The sequence below is a fragment of the Monodelphis domestica genome, chromosome 1 (assembly GCF_027887165.1).
Source record: "Monodelphis domestica isolate mMonDom1 chromosome 1, mMonDom1.pri, whole genome shotgun sequence".
In the NCBI taxonomy this organism is placed as follows: Eukaryota; Metazoa; Chordata; class Mammalia; order Didelphimorphia; family Didelphidae; genus Monodelphis; species Monodelphis domestica.
In genome coordinates, this window is record NC_077227.1 from 184,333,687 (window position 1) to 184,346,856 (window position 13,170).

Below are 13,170 nucleotides of genomic sequence, written 5' to 3' on the forward strand. Positions count from 1 at the left end.
TTGCCTAGGAGACTACTTGTAAAGTTATATGAATCAATAATTTCATTTTATTTATTTTTTTACATGGGTTATAATCTAGATGTCTTTGACCATCTTCCTTCTGGCAATCTAAAGACAGGCCTCTTTTAACAAGAGTTTACTATATACATTTTCCAGCCCTATTGAGGATAGGTGGCTGAATAATTCTTACTCTGTATTAGCATTAAGGTGATTTTTCTCAGAAAAAAGGAGGTAACTCATAGACATAAAGTTAGAGAGGCTTTCAGTTGGCTATCTAAGCCCAACCCTTCAGGGTTTATAGCTCCCATGGATTTAATTATTGTCTCTATGATGATGATTCTCAAATCTACCTTTCCTGTCCCAGTATCTCTGTTGACCTCTAACCTTTCACCTCCAATTGTTTCATACATCTCAGACTAGATGTCTAGTAGATAGATACTATCTACTAGATACATTAAATTCAACATGTCCAAAGTAGAACTCATTATCTTTCCTCTTAAACCTTCCTACTTTCCTTATTACTGTGGGGCAATACTGTTCTTTCAGTTCCTCAGACTTGTAACTGAGATTCTCATCTGGTCATCCTGGACTCCTTACTGTCTTTCATACAATATCTCCCATATCTAAGCTATTGCTAAGGCCTATTGCTTTCATCTTTGCAACACCATTCAAATATTTCCTCCTTTTCTCCTCTGATACTGTCGCCATTCTGGTACAGGCCCTCATCACTTCATGTCTGAATTATTTCATTGGTCTACTGGTGGGTCTCTCCTGATTCCAATGCATCTTCCATTCAGCCACTACAGTAGTTTTCCTAAAATGCAGATCTGATCCTGTCATTCTCCTACTCAAAGAATTCAAGAGGCTTCTGTTGCCTACAGGATCAAATACAAAATATTCTATTTGGCATTCAAAGCCCTTCATAACCTAGCCTTCATCCTACCTTTCCAATCTTACAACTTACTTCTGACATTTATTCTTTGATACAGTGATAGCCAGTCAACCATCCTGGCTATTCTTTGAATAAGATATTGCAAATCTTGGCTTTAGACATTGTCTCTAGCCGCCTCCCATGCCTGGAACACTCCACCATTCTGATTATTAACCTCCCTGACTTTCTTTTAAATACCAACTAAAATTCCACCTTTTACTGGAAAGTTTTCTCCAGGCCTTCTTAATTTTAGAGCTTTCCCTCTGTTAATTATACCCTATTTATCTTTTATATGGCTTGTTTTGTGTATATTTGTTTGTGTGTTGTTTCCTTCATTAGAATGCAAGCTTCTTGAGGTCAAGGACTCTCTTTCACCTCTTTTTGTATCCCCAGAATTTAGTAGCACAGTGCCCACCTACCCCCTGTGTGCTCCCATTGGGCTTCTGGGCAGAAGGGCAGGGAATGTGAAAAATGGCATCAGGCATGGTGGAGAGGGGGAGGGGAACAGCTCCGCTTGAGTCCCTCTGCCTTTCTAGCAATGAACTTTGGGTGGAGGGGGTGGGAAGGCAACATAGGTGCCCACTGAGAGTGTTCTGCATACTGTCTTTGGCCCCCGTGCCATAGGTTCACCATCACTGGTTTATCAGTTCTCTGGAGATGAATAGCATTTTTCTTCATGAGTCTTTTAGAATTGTATTAAGCCATTGTCTTGTTCACAATAGCTAAATCTTTTACAGTTCATCCATCCTTATAATATTGCTGTTACTGTGTACAATATTCTCCTGGTTCTGTTAACCTTATTTTGCCTGAATTCATATAAGTATTTCCAAGGTTTTTCTAAAACCATCTTGCTTGTCATTTCTTATAGCATGCACAGCAGCTATATCTTGAGAAAACTACCTTGACAGACAGTTTAGATTAGGTTGAGGATAACTTATAGGTCTCAAACTGGTCTTTGAGTTGGGCAGGGTTGGCCTCAAGTATGAGAAAACATTCCTGGCACACTGGGTGGGTGAAAACAATTTGTTCTAGTGGCCATGAAGGCAACAAAAGACTTTACCATTGAGCAGTTAGAGTTTGTCAGACAGAAAAGACCCAAGGTCATTCACTGAATCTTGGGCCATTGGGAGTTATCTTGACTTTTGTCTTGCCACTGGACTTTAATGACTCTAGAAGAGAGTAAGGCTGTTGACTTTGTGCAATTCTGCCTCACTAAAATCTAATTCAAGATCAACTCAAGATATTGCCCTCATGATGTCATTGGTTTACTTCTAGAGGAAGGAAGAAGAAGAATTGATATAAAAGTCTGATAGGAGACCCTGTATTCCTCTAGGGAAATTTTCTATAAGGAATTCTCAATTATTTTCAGAATTTTAACACATTTTTTTCCCCCGCAATATTTAAATTTTTTCCCCCAAGTACACGGAGAGACAAATTTTGACAATTTTTTTTGACATTTTAAAATTCACATTTTCTTCTTTTCTGCCCTGCTCTACGTAGTGAAGAGTTTAATATTTATATACATCATATTATATATTAATATTGTATCCATGCTTTCATGTAATACATGTTTCCATATTACTCATGTCATGATAGAAGACACATATATAGAAATCTCCTGGAAAAAAATATTCCTGAAGGAAATATAATTCCTGGAGGAAAATGGCATGCTTTGCTCTGTAGTCATACTTTAATAGTTTCTTCTTTGGCTGTGGGTAGCTTGAGTCCTTTGATGTTATCTTGGAGACTTGCTTAGCTGATAATGGTTTAGTCCTTCACAGTTGATCCCTGAATAATATTTTCTGTCACCATATATATTGTTCTCCTGGTTCTATTCACTTCACTTTGCATCAGTTCATATAAATCTTTCCAGGTTTTTTTGAACTCATCCTGTTTATCATTCCTTATGGCACAGTACCACAACTTATTGATCTGTTTTCCAACAACCCCTCAGTTTCTAATTCTTTGTCACTACAAAAAAAGCGCTGAAAGTATTTTGTTATAAGTAGGTTCTTTTCCCTTATCTCTGATCTCTTTGGGATACAGATCCAGTAGTGTTATTTCTGGGTCAAAGGGTATGCATAGTTTTGTGACCCTTTGAGCCTGGTTCCATATTGCTCTCCTGAATAGTTGTCCGTTCAAAGTTACACAAGTAGAGGTATTAGTGTCCCAATTTTCTCACATTCTCTCCAATATTTATCATTTTCCTTTTGGGTCATGTAAAGTAGCCTAGTAAATGTGAGGTGGTATCTCAGATTTGCATTTCTCTAGTCATTTGTGATTTGGGGCATTTAAAAATATGATTATGGATAATTTAAATTTCTCTGTGAACTGCCCTTTCATTTCCTTTGACCATTTTTCAATTCAGGAATGCTTTATATTCTTACAAATTAGACTTAGTTGCCATAAAATTTTTCTCAAAAATTATTGTTTTCCTTCTAATCTTGGTGCATTAGTTTTATTTGTATAAAGCATTTAAAATTTAATATAATCAAATTTACCTATTTCATTTTTTCATAATATTCTCTATGTCTTCTTTGGTCATAAATTTTTCCCTTATCTATTAATCTGACAGATAAACTTTTCCATGTTCCTCTCATTTGTTTATGGTATCCTTTATTTCTAGATCAAGTATCCATTTTGATTTTATCCTGGTGTACTGTGTGAAATGTTGGTCCATGCCTAGTCTCTACTGCTTTCCAGTTTTCTAAGCAGTTTTTGTCAAATAGTGAATTCTTTCTCTGAAACCTTGGATCTTTGGATTTATTGAACACTAAGTTGCTATGGACATTAACTGTCATTTACCTAATCTATTCCATTGATACACCACTCAGTTTTTTAGCCAGTGCCAGATTGTTTTGATAATTATTGTTTTATAGTGTAGTTTGACTATATTTTAAATTACCTTTTCCTTATTCAAGATTACTATAAATGTTACCTGAAATCATCTTGGGGTAGAAAGTCATGCCTATGGATATGAGAAATTAGGCCAATTTGGACATTTTTTTTTGTTTAATTTAAATTAATTTAGTCAATTTTGAACATTATTTCTTGGTTACAAGAATCATATTATTTCCCTCCTTCCCCTCCTTCCACCCTTCCCATACCTGACGCGCAATTTGGGTATTATTACATGTGTCCTTGATCAAAACTTATTTCCATGTTGTTGGTGTTTGCATTAGGATGTTCATTTAGAGTCTACATCCCCAACCATATCCCCTCGAGCTGTGTAATCAAGCAGTTGTTTTTCTTCAGTGTTTTTACTCCCACAGTTTTTCCTCTGAATGTGGATAGTGTTCTTTCTCATAGATCCCTCTGAGTGGTTCAGGATCACTGCATTGCCACTAATAGAGAAGTCCATTACATTCAATTGTACCACAGTGTATCAGTCTCTGTGTACATTGTTCTCTTGGTTCTGCTCCTTTTGCTCTGCATCAATTCCTGGAGGTCATTCCAGTCTCCATGGAATTCCTCCACTTTATTATTCCTTTGAGCACAATAGTATTCCATCACCAACATATACCACAGTTTGTTCAGCCATTCCCCAATAGAAGGGCATCCCCTCATTTTGCAATTTTTTGCTACCACAAAGAGCACAGCTATGAATGTTTTTGTACATGTCTTTTTCCTTATTATCTCTTTGGGGTACAAACCCAGCAGTGCTATGGCTGGATCAAAGGGCAGACAGTCTTTTAGCGCCCTTTGGGTATAGTTCTAAATTGCCCTCCAGAATGGTTGGATCAGTTCACAACTCCACCAGCAATGAATTAATGTCCCTACTTTGCCACATCCCCTCCAGCATTCATTATTTTCTTTTGCTGTCATGGTAGCCAATCTGCTAGGTGTGAGATGATACCTCAGAGTTGTTTTGATTTGCATTTCTCTGATTATAAGAGATTTAGAAAACTTTTCTAGTTTTGATTTCTTTAACTGAAAATTGCTTATTCATGTCCCTTGCCCATTTATCAATTGGAGAATGGCTTGATTTTTTGTACAATTGGTTTAGTTCTTTATAAATTTGAGTAATTAGACCTTTGTCAGAGGTTTTTGTAATGAAGATTGTTTCCCATTTGGTTGCTTCCCTTCTAATTTTGGATGCATTAGTTTTGTTTGTACAAAACCTTTTTAATTTGATGTAATCAAAATTATTGATTTTACATATTGTGGTTTTTTTCTAGCTCTTGCTTGGTTTTAAAGTCTTTCCTTCCCCAAAGATCTGACAAGTATACTATTCTGTGTTCGCCTCATTTGCTTATAGTTTCCTTCTTTATATTCAGGTCATTCACCCATTCTGAGTTTATCTTGGTGTAGGCTGTGAGATGTTGATCCAAACCTAATCTCTCCCATACTGTCTTCCTATTTTCCCAGCAGTTTTTACCAAATAATGAATTTTGCTTCCAAAAACTGGGATCTCTGGGTTTATCATAGACTGTCTTACTGAGGTCACTTTCTCTAAGTCTATTCCACTGATCCTCCTTTCTGTCTCTTAGCCAGTACCATATTGTTTTGGTGACTGTTGCTTGATAGATTGAGATCTGGGACTGCAAGACCACCTTCCATCGCATTTTTTTTTCATTATTTCCCTAAATATCCTTGATCTTTTGTTCTTTCAAATGAAATTTGTTATGTTTTTTTTTTCTAATTCAGTAAAGTTTTTTGACAGTTCATTGTGTATGGCAGTAAATAAGTAAATTAGTTTGGGTAGGATTGTCATTTTTATTATGTTAACTGATCCTACCTATGAGCAATCAATGTTTTTCCAATTGTTTAGATCTAGTTTTAATTGTGTGGAGAGTGTTTTGTAGTTGTATTCATATAGTTCCTGTGTTTGTCTCGGCAGACAGATTCCCAAGTATTTTATATTGTCTAGGGTGATTTTAAATGGAATTTCTCTTTTCAATTCTTGCTGCTGGATGTGTTGGAGATATATAGAAATGCTGATGACTTATGTGGGGTTGTATCCTGGAACTTTGCTAAAGTTGTTGATTATTTCAACTAGCTTTTTGGTTGATTCTCTAGGATTCTTTAAGTAGACCATCATATCATCTGCAAAGAGTGATAGCTTGGTCTCCTTATTGCTTATTTTAATACCTTCAATTTTTTTTCTTCTCTAATTGCTACAGCTAGTGTTTCTAGTACAATGTTAAATAATAGAGGTGATAATGGGCATCCTTGTTTCACTCCTGATCTTATTGGGAAGGCTTCTAGTTTATTCCCATTGTAGATGACGGTTGCTGATGGTTTTAGATATATATACTGTTTATTATTTTTAGGAAGGGCCCTTCTATTCCAATGCTTTCTAGTGTTTTCAATAGGAATGAGTTTTGTATTTTGTCAAAAGCTTTTTCTGCATCTATTGAGATAATCATGTGATTTTTGTTGGTTTGCTTAATATGGTCAGTTATGTGGATGGTTTTCCTAATATTGAATCATCCTTGCATTCCTGGTATGAATCCTACCTGGTCATAGTACCCCCGTGATCACTTGCTGGAATCTTTTTGCTAGTATCCTATTTAAGATTTTTGCATCTATATTCATTAAGGAGATTGGTCTATAGTTTTCTTTCTCTGTTTTTGACCTGCCTGGCTTTGGAATCAATACCATATTTGTGTCGTAAAAGGAATTTGGTAGAACTCCTTCTTTGCTTATTCTTTCAAATAGTTTGTACAATATTGGGATTAGTTGTACTTTGAATGTTTAATAGAATTCATTTGTGAATCCATCTGGACCTGGGGATTTTTTCTTAGGTAGCTCTTTGATGGCTGGTTCAATTTCTTTTTCTGATATGGGGTTGTATAGGTAGTCTATTTCTTCCTCTGTTAGTCTAGGAAATTTACATTTTTGTAAATATTTATCCATATCATCTAGACTAGATTTCCATATAATTGGGCATAATAGTTTTTAATGATTGCCTTAATTTCCTCTTTATTAGAGGTGAGGTCTCCCTTTTCATCTTGGATACTGTCAGTTTTGTTTTTTTCTTTCCTTTTTTAAATTAGGTTGACAAGTACTTTGTCTATTTTATTTGTATTTTTTTAAAGGAATCAGCTTCTAGTCTTATTTATTAAATTAACAGTTCTTTGATTTTCAATTTTATTAATTTCTCTTTTGATTTTTAAGATCTCTAATTTAGTCTTCATCTGAGGATATTTAATTTATTCACTTTCTAGTTTTTTAATTTGCATGCCTAATTCATTGACCTCTTCCCTCTCTAATTTGTTAATATATGAACTCAAGAATATAAATTTCACCTTGAGTACTGCCTTGGCTGCATTCCATAGATTTTGAAAGGATGTCTCATCATTATAATTTTCTGTGATGAAATTATTATTAATTGTTTCTATGATTTGTTCTTTAACTGATTTTGGAGAATCATATTGTTTAATTTCCAATTATTTTTGATTTGCCTCTCCACATACTTTTACTAATTATTATTTTCATTGTATTGTGATCTGAGAAGGTTGCATTTATTATTTCTCCTCTTTTGCACTTGATTGCAATGTTTTTGTATTGCATGCCCTAGTACATAGTCAATCTTTGTGAATGTACCATGTGCTGCTGAAAAGAAGGTATATTCCTTTTTTGTCCCTATTTATTTTTTCCACATATCTACTAGCTCTATTTTTTCCAAGATTTCATTCACTTCTCTTACCTTTTTCTTATTTATTTTTTGGTTTGATTTATCTAGTTTTGATAGGGGAAGGTTCAGATCTTACACTAGTATAGTTTTTCTTTCTATTTCGTCCTTGAGCTCCTCTAGTTTCTCCTTTAGAAATTTGGATGCTAGGCCATTTGTTGCATACATGTTGAGTACAGATATTTCCTCATTGTCTATACTGCCGTTTATCAGGATGTAATTACCTTCCCTATCTCTTTTAACTAGATCTATTTTTACTTTAGCTTTGTCAGATATCCTGATTGCTACTCCTGCCTTCTTTTTATCAGTTGATGTTCAATAGATTTGGCTCCATCATCTTACTTTTACCGTATGTGTGTCTACCTTCCTCACATGTGTTTCTTGTAGACAGTATATTGTAGGGTTTTGGTTTCTAATCTACTCTGTTATCCTCTTGCATTTTATGGGTGAGTTCATTCCATTCACATTCAGAGTTATAATTACCAGCTGTGTATTTCCCAGCATTTTGATTTCCACTCCTATTCCTGCCTTTTCTTCTTTCATTTTTCCTTCTACACCGATGTTTTGTTTTTAATCAGTCCCCCTAATTCCCATCCTTATTTTACTTTCCTTTTTACTCCCATTCCTTCTTATTCCTCTCTTATTTTCTTTGTTAACCTTCTACTTCCCTATAGGGTGCAAATCAATTCTCTGCCCCAATGTATTTGATTGTTTTTCCCTCTTTGAGTCAATTTCAATGCATGTAAGAGTTGAATATGTCCTATCTCCAACCTCTTTACACTTCCATTGTACTGATGCTCTCCCCCCTCCCTTCATGAACTTCTTTGTGACATATAAATTTACCCCCTTTTTTTCTTTTCCAATTTCTTTTAGTATTGACCTCTTTTTTTAGCTCTAGTTGTGTGTGTATTGTGAATTTTAAAACTACTTCCCCCTACTCAGACCATACTTTAGAAGATTTGATTTAGCTCTCTCCTGATTGTAATAATGAAGACACTCTCTTTAACAGAATCAGGAATGTCTTGTAGTACTTTACATTATTCTACCCTACTTAGACAAACTTTAGGGGAAGATAAAGTTTTAATCTCCTAATTGAACAATGAAGGTACTTAGTTCTCACCTTATAGTGAAGCTAGAAATTTAAGCTGTCTATTTTAGGCCTTAATACAAAAAGGTGTTAAGTAACTATAAAGGTTAAATTAATCACAAAAAGGTCAAGTAACTAACAAAAGGTGAACTTAACAAAGAAGTGTGAAGTAGTTCAAAAGATATAAACTTATCAAAGAAGGTGAGAACTAAAAGTATGGGCAGTCTTGGAGAAAGCCTTTGATGTGATTGGTAGATGTGAAAATTTAGAGGTGGAGACACAAGGGTGAAAGGTCTATATATTTGGGATTTTTTTGTCTCTCAAAACCTCTTTCCCCGGAAAGTTGGATCTGGTTGATCACTTCCTGTGAGCAGCCTGGGCGCCAGTTCAATCTTGGAACTCAGCCTGGAGAAGCTCACTGAAATAGCTTCCTTGAGACGGTGAGTGATAAGACTGACTTCCTTTTCCCTTGGGCTCAGAGAGGCCTCTTTGCCCAAGGCCTTTAACTCCTGCCTGGCTCAGCCTGAGCCGGAGTAGTTTAAATTAACTCTTTTTCCTCTCCCTTTCTTTTCTTAAATTCCTTCTCTCTTTATTAATTAAATTACCACAAATTTCCTTACTGACTTGGGAATTTTATTTGGAGACCATTTAAATCTAGATTTAAAGTTACAACTCTAAATTCATCTTTACAGTATATATATATATATATATATATATATATATATATGTATTTATGCATACATATATCTATATACATGTTCATGTTTTGGCATTTCATTCTATACAGTTTTTCACTGTTTCCTCTAAGTGTAATTCTTCTAGTTGATAATAACAATTTTTAAGAGTTACCAATGACCTCTTTTCTTATAGAGATACATATCATTTTAACTTATTGGGTCTCTTAAAAAAAGTGTTTTTTTTTTGTTTTTCTTTTTTCCCCTCTTAATTACCTTTTGATGATTCTCTTGAGTTCTGTGCTTGGGCATCAAATTTTCTGTTTAGGTCTGGTCTTTTCTTTAAAAATGCTTGGAATTCTTCTATTTTGTTAAATGACCATACTTTCCCCTCTAAGAATATAGTCAGTTTTGCTGGGTAATTGATTATTGGTTGTAGACTTAGTTCTCTTGTTTTCAGGAATGTTGTATTCCATGCCTTTCGGTCCTTCAGTGTAGATGCAACCAGATCCTGTGTTATCCTCACTTTGGTTCCATGGTATCTGAATGACTTCTTTGCAGCTTGTAATATTTTTTCCTTGTCTGATAGTTCTTGAATTTGGCTATAACATTCCTGGGTGTTGTCATTTTGGGATTAAGTACAGGAGGTTATCTGTGGATTCTTTCAATCTCCACTTTTCTCTCTTGTTCTAGAATATCGGGGCAGTTTTCTCTGATAATTTCCTGTAGTATGATGTCCATGCTTTTTCTTTTGTCATGGTTTTCTGGTAGACCAATGATTCTTAAGTTGTCTCTTCTGGAATGATTTTCTAAATCTTCTGTTTTGTGAACGAGGTCCTTCATATTTTCCTCAATTTTTCATTCTTTTGATTTTGTTTTATAGTATCCTGCTGCCTTGTGAAGTCGCTTGCTTCTAGTTGTTGTATTCTGGTTTTTAAAAACTGGATTTCATCCCTGGATTTTTGGTCATCCTTCTCCTTCTGGTCTGATTTTTTTTGGAGGTCATCTTTCATCTCCTTTTCCTCATTTTCAAGCTGGTTAATTTTGACTTTCAAGACACTATTTTCTTGTTTTAGTTCAAGTGCCTGTTTCCAGATGACTTATCTTTTTAAGTTCTTTTCCCAGTTGTCTTCAGCCTCTCTTAATTGCGCTTTGAATTGTATTTTGAGTTCTTCCAAAGCCTGTATCCAATTCGCTGGGGTGTCTGTTTTTTTGCTTGGTGTTTCCTCATCCTTCTCTGTTCCATTTGCTCTTTGTTCATTGTTTGTATAGAAGCTGTTGATTGTAATTTCTGTTTTATTTTTTCTGTTTTCCCATTTTTACCCCTCTTTTACTTCCTGCAGTTGCCTGTGCTCTTGCTTCTCTCATTTTTTTACAGTTTTGGGCTTTTTGGTCAGCCTTCCCCCTTGGAGCTTTGTCAGCAAATCTCTCAGCACAGTCTGTGGGGGAGGGGTGTTGGAGCTTGAGCTCCCCTGCCCTCTGAAGGCTTTAATGGGATTAATTTCAGCTGGGTTGAGCTGGATGTGCCCTGAGGCCAAAAATCTCGGGGGGGGGGGGGCGGCGCAATATGGAGTGTTTCTGCTGCTGCAATTAGGCTGCCCACTCCGTGCTTCTTCTCCAACTGCTTCCCCACCACCTGTGTTCGATGCTCTGAGCCTGGCACAGCTTCGCCTGCAAGGTACTCCCTCCAGCCCAGCACCCTTGCCTACCCAGAGCTTCCAGCTGCTGCTGAGGATTAGAGTTCTAGGTGGGGGAGGGGTCCTAGGACCTTCCTTCTTCCTTCCCCTTAAATCTGAGTGTTCTCGAATTCTGGCTTTTGGGGGCATAATTTTTAAGTTGAGCCCAGCAGGAGGGTTCCTTGGCTTTGTCTTGTTGTTAGTTTTGATTTTTAGTCCCCTAGGAGCATTTAGTTTGTAATTGGTGAGGAAGGGTTTTCAGAGGTCTGAACTTTTGCTGCCTCTATGCCGCCATCTTGACTCCGCCTCCTGGACATTTCTTGAAGACAGAAGTAGTTTGAATATTGAACAATGACAAATCACACAAAAATAGTTTTTGGCAGAGGAGCTTCCAAACTGTAGAGTACTAATATATATTTTTTCTAATTCTGTAAGTAATTATCTCAGGATTGCTTTTCTTATTTCAGTCACCTGTTCAAGAAAGAAACTCAAAACAGCTGCTTAGATTATAATAGGTCTTTTAAAAGTATTGCACAGCCTGTAACATGTAACTGTTTATAAAAAGTTATTTGTTGGGTTTGAGTGATAATATATGTGTATAACCCAGTGGAATTGCATGTCAACTCTCATAGGGGGAAGGAATGAGGGGAGGGAGAAAACATGAATCATGTAACCATGGAAAAAATTTTTTTAAAATCATTTGTTAATTTGTATATGTATTTGATAATGATCAGGGTTTTAAAAAACTTAAAAAAAAATTAACAGGTATTTATTTTCTTTCCTTTCCATCTATTCTCATCTTCCTCCTCTTCCTTCCATTGAAAAATATGCACATATGTTACTCAGATTTCTTCATTGGCCTTGTCCAGAAATGGATGTCTCATTCATCTTGAGTATTTATGGATATATTGTAATATCTAGGCCTACAAATTATTTTAGTGCTGGACTCTTCCTAATCCCTGTGAATTTTAGGATTAAAAAACTGGGCTGAATGGACTGTCTGTAGAAGGCAGCTAAAAAGTATGCCACATGGACTTCATGTTACTCTTTGGTGCAAGGCACTGAAAGAGAATTGAAAGGACAACTTTTGAGTCTTCATAGAGAATTTTCTAGAATTTAACATTTGTACAAATTTGTCAATTATATCCCAGTATTCTGTATTATTTTCCCAGGAGGTATATTAATTATAAATTATTCATGCTGTTTGCTTAAGCCTTACACTTGCTTAAATGTACTCATAAGGCTCTTGTGTTTTGCATTTCTTTTCTGAGGAAGAAATCGACATCCTATATCTTATCTATAGTACATTGAATATTCCCCCCCCCCCAACACTTTAAGAGACTGTGTTGGGGGCTCTAGAAAGGGGTCTGAAAGAACAAGAATACTTAAGAAAAAGAACTTTATTCCCTTTTTTTTTCCCCCCAAGACCAGGCTTCTGCAGGACTGAACCTAATCCAGAGTCAAATGGAACTTGGTGTAGAGAGGGGTTGTGAATGGCCCTTTTTCTCTGGCCTCAGTATCAGCAATTATTTTTATATATAAACTAAATCTTAGAGAAATTGTGATCTTACTCTCTTTCTTTCTGCTTTCCTCCTGTTCCTGTTTAATGGTTGTAGCCAGCAACAAACTTAGTCAAACTTTAGATTCCTTAAAAATGTTGTGAAAAGTGAATTGAACAAAACCTGGAGGACAGTGTATTCAGAAATGGAAATATTGTAGATTGATCAGCTGTGAGGGACTAAACTGTTATCAGCAAAACTTGTTTCCAAAATAACTCCAAGGCATGGATGCATGATAAAAAATGCCATCACCAGCTTAGAAGACACTGTTAGAAAATGATTGTAGATTAAAGCTTGACATCTTTCACTTTTAATGAGTTTTTTAATTGTATTTGCTTTTATCACAGCCTAGGGAATAGGGAAATATGCATTGTATGAAAGCACTAGTATAACCTATATCAGACTAGGGGAGGGGAGAGAGAGAATCTGAATTACAAATTATCAGAAAACAATTGTCAAAAATTGTTTCTACATGTTATTGAAAAAAAAAAGAAAGAAAATGGTATTATCTGATGTAGGCCTAGCTGCCCTCTGTGGTTAGTTTGATGAAGCTTCCTATCTCTCACACTGTGATTTGTTTCCAGATCCTTATTTTCTTTCCCATGA

The 13,170-nt window shown here is 35.7% G+C and overlaps 1 protein-coding gene across 4 annotated transcripts in view; it reads left to right on the forward strand.

The window, feature by feature from the left end:
• GALK2 (galactokinase 2) overlaps nt 1-13,170 on the forward strand; it is a 210,383-nt gene that overhangs the window by 9,105 nt on the left and 188,108 nt on the right. The gene's annotated exons all lie outside the window — the stretch shown is intronic.